Source organism: Equus asinus, chromosome 13, assembly GCF_041296235.1.
Source record: "Equus asinus isolate D_3611 breed Donkey chromosome 13, EquAss-T2T_v2, whole genome shotgun sequence".
Classification (NCBI taxonomy): Eukaryota; Metazoa; Chordata; class Mammalia; order Perissodactyla; family Equidae; genus Equus; species Equus asinus.
This window is the reverse complement of record NC_091802.1, coordinates 12,056,848-12,060,987: the sequence shown is the minus strand read 5'-3', so window position 1 is coordinate 12,060,987 and position 4,140 is coordinate 12,056,848. Positions and strand designations below refer to the sequence as shown.

Genomic DNA, 4,140 nt, shown 5'->3' with positions numbered 1-4,140 from the left:
GACACAATAGAGACTACCAACAAAGCCAAGAGTTGTATCTTTGAAATTGATATTATCTGAAAACACTGATCAAGAAAAAAAATGGAGATAAAAACGTAACGGAACTCCAGATACAGCAGAGATTAAAAAGTAAATAAAATACTGTAAAAAACATTGGGCCAATATATTTGAAAATGTAAACAGAATGGACAAATTTCTAGAAAAAATATAACTTTCCATCATCGCTAATCATCAGGGAAATGCAAATCAAAACTACACTAAGATATCACCTTACACCCGTTAGATTGGCAAAAACATCCAAAACCAAGAACGACAAATGTTGGAGAGGTTGTGGAGAAAAAGGAACCCTCATACACTGTTGGTGAGAATGCAAACTGGTACAGCCACTATGGAAAACAGTATGGAGATTTCTCAAAAAGTTAAAAATAGAAATACCCTATGACCCAGCCATCCCATTACTGGGTATCTATCCTAAGAACCTGAAATCAGAAATCCCAAGAGTCCCTTGCACCCCTATGTTCATCGCAGCATTATTTACAATAGCCAAGACGTGGAACCAACCTACATGCCCAGAAACTGATGATTGGATAAAGAAGATATGGTATATACACAATGGAATACTACTCAGCCATAAAAAAAGACAAAATTGGCCCATTCACAGCAACGTGGATGGACCTTGAGGGTATTATGTTAAGCGAAATAAGCCAGTCAGAGAAAGACGAACTCTATATGACTCCACTCATAGGTGGAAGTTAATATATTGACAAGGAGATCTGATCGGTGGTTACCAGGGAAAAGGGGGGGTGGGGGGAGGGCACAAAGGGGGAAGTGGTGTACCCACAACATGACTAACAAAAATGTACAACTGAAATCTCACAAGGTTGTAATCTATCATAACATTAATAAAAATATATATATATATAACTTTCCAGAAGTTACTAAATAAGAAATAGAAATCCTGAATAATTTGTAACAGCAAAATTTTGAAAGCAACCTAAATGAGCGTCAGAAGGAAAACTGAGGCGCAGAGTTGGGGCCGGGGGTATGGTGGAGCCAAAGAACGGAGCACTGTTGTGGTTTTATTTGGAAGTGAAGATATATCTACACACATCAACATGGATAAATCTCACAAACAAAATGTTGGTGAATAAAAGCAATTTGTAGAATGATTTATAAGGAGGATATTATTTATTTTAAGTTCAGAGACACACAAAGTAATGCTAGCCATTGGTAATGGGCAACCACGTAAAAAATTAAAATACAAAAACTAGAGAACCACATTCATTAACTTCAGGGTGGTTGTTACCTAGGGAGAGAAAGGGACAGGGTGCAATTGGAGAGGGGTACAAGGGTGTCGTTAAGTGTGTGTGTCTCTCTTTAAAAATACATACGGGGGCCAGCCCCATGGCCGAGTAGTTAAGTTCACACGCTCTGCTTCAGTGGCCCGGGGTTTCACTGGTTCAGATCCTGGGCACAAACATGGCACCGCTCATCAAGCCACGCTGAGGCGGCGTTCCACATGCCACAACTAAAAGGACCCACAACTAAAATACACAACTATGTACTGGGGGGCTTTGGGGAGAAGAAGGAAAAAGAATAGAGGAAGATTGGCACAGATGTTAGCTCAGGGCTAATCTTCAGAAAAAAAAGCAAACATATGGTCAAATAGTAAGATCTATGAAAGCTAGATGCTGGGTATAGAGGTCGTGAATTGTTGGGTTTTTAAAATCTTTTTCTCTACATTTTTCGGTAGATTTGAAATATCTCATAATATTAATTTTTTAATTAAACAAAAAAAAAACAGGATATGAAGTCAGGAAGTGAAGACAATGCAAAGGGCATCTCTTAAAGAGTTTTGCTCTGAAAGGAGGCAAAGAAGCCAGGACGTCACAGAAGTCGTGCATGTCGGACAGAGTGGGCATCTAAGATGGTTCAGAAGGGACAGAGAACTCGTGTGTGCAGAGGAGAGGTAAGTGGGAATAAGTGCGTGGGTGTAGGCTCCACGGCCTGTGACAGGAGCAGAGAGCAGGCCCCTGTAGCAGGATGGAAGGCAAGGTGCACGGGTGTAGATGGAAGCACAGTGGTTTGGTGTACCTGAAGGTGGGACAGTGAATGAGTCTACTTAGCTGCTGTGACACCAAATCTTTTTTTTTTTTTAAAGATTGGCACCTGGGCTAACAACTGTTGCCAATCTTTTTTTGGTTTTTTTGGTTTTTTTTTTTTTCTGCTTTATCGCCCCAAGCCCGCCCTGTATGCAGTTGTATATCTTAGTTGCAGGTCCTTCTAGTTGTGGGATGACACCAAATCTTGGTGGTTTAACACCACAAAGTGTATTTCTCACTCACATCACAGTCCAACGCAGGACAAGTTTCTTCATGGAGTCACACAGGAGTCCAGGCTCCTTCCATCCCCAGCTCTGCTGTCCATCAGGGCCTCCTCAGAGACTTCCTCAGCATCCCTCCCACCTGGCTAGCTGAGGAGCAGAGAGAAAGAATGAGAAGGACCAGGTATGACACGTGATGGCCAGGCCGAGATGCACACTGCTTCAGAAGCAGTGCAGGACAGACCCCAGTCCATTGCCCAACCCACCTGCAAAGGAGGCTGGGAAGTGAAGTCCCCACGTGTCCTCAGAGGAGATGGGGTTCGTGAACATCCAGGCGGCCTCCACCACAGAGCAAGAGGAGAGCTCTCATCAGATTGCTGCCATTTTCTCAGTGAAATGGGAAGCGAGGTCATGGGCTGAAAGTGAGGCACGATCAAGAGAGAAGGTAAGGATTTCGGAGAGACGGGGAGAGGATTGATGACTAGAATCTGTAGGAATGCCGGGCAGTGCTGGGGCTTCCCTTGAAACTGGTCACAATTTTAAAGTCAGACAGACCATCATGTGGTGGCGTTTTGTTGTAACTGGTGTTATTTCCTATGGTGTGGCCATCCTCAGCTGCTGACATACAGGAATAGAGTAAGAGGGAAAAAGAATCTAACCAGGGTTGAGGTTTTGCCTGGCGAGAAAGACAGGGAAAGAGGGGCAAGGGAATTCATGGTATAAAAGGATTATAATTATAATTTTAATTATAATTACCTCGATTTTGCTGAGAAGGGCAGTGAGAACATGGCACTCACTGTCACAAAAGAGTGAAAGGGCCACAGGAGCCCCTGTGATGTCCTCGAGAGATGAGCTCGCCCAAATGGCAGTGTCCAGTCAAGGAAACCTTGAGGAAACTTTTGAACCACTGGACCTTGTAGAATTTGCTAGAAAGCAGTCATGTTCATGCAGGAAGCTGGGCCCTCTGCAGAAGAGTCCAGCGTGGCGGTCCCACCATTGGTGGGAGGTGTCCATGGTTGGCATGCGGGTTTCATTTTCCAGGAGGTTGGAGAGTTGGCTGCAATAGCTGTGGGAAGTAGATTATTTTTCTCCTTTAGTTTGTAAAGGAGAACATGCTGGGTGCATCAAAGGTTACTGGCAGTGAGTAGAGAAGGATCTGAAGGAAGCCGAGGAAAAGCTGAAAATCCCTGAGAGCAGCCAGATATCTACTGAAGTCAAAAGAAAAACTGAGCAGGTGGCATCATTCGTGAAGAAGAATGTTCCAGCGACCGGGGGGGTTTTCAGAGGCTTTCTGCTTGGTATGGCATCCTAAGGAGGACACTTCTACTTCCAATGTTCCCAAGTGGGTTTTTTCTCAACCCATCTTTCATCAGAACATGTGGGTTGTTCCTTCTGACCAGGAGCCTCTCTGCTCCATCATGAGACGTTGAGTGTCTCCCCCTCCTCTTCTCCCGAGCCTTCCTCCCCACAGTGGAGAAGCCGAATGGCTTTCCATAGGCACCTGTCGGTACGGGTTAGCTCACATGGCCCTGACGTGAGCTTGATGGTGATGGAAGAGACGACAGACGTTCAGTTCTTCTCCCAGGTTGCTCCTCACTTGGCTAATCTCCCCCTACATAAAATACTGAGCAAAACTGCTGCAAGACGGCTCACCGGGGGAGGTTGAGCAGATCCTCAAAGGCTGTCCCAAACTGCTGATTTGGAAAAGAAATAGCAAGTGCATAGACACCTGGTTGTTGCGTGCTGCATGGAGAGGAACAGAATGCATTTATTTGCCTTGAAGTATGAAATATTTTGGTATCTTGAGGTCTACTTTC

The 4,140-nt window shown here is 44.5% G+C and overlaps 1 pseudogene; it reads left to right on the top strand.

Moving 5' to 3' along the window:
* The first annotated feature begins 3,158 nt into the window (after window positions 1–3,158).
* Window positions 3,159–3,635, top strand: LOC106844139 (FUN14 domain-containing protein 2 pseudogene; annotated as a pseudogene).
* Window positions 3,636–4,140: the final 505 nt, after the last annotated feature.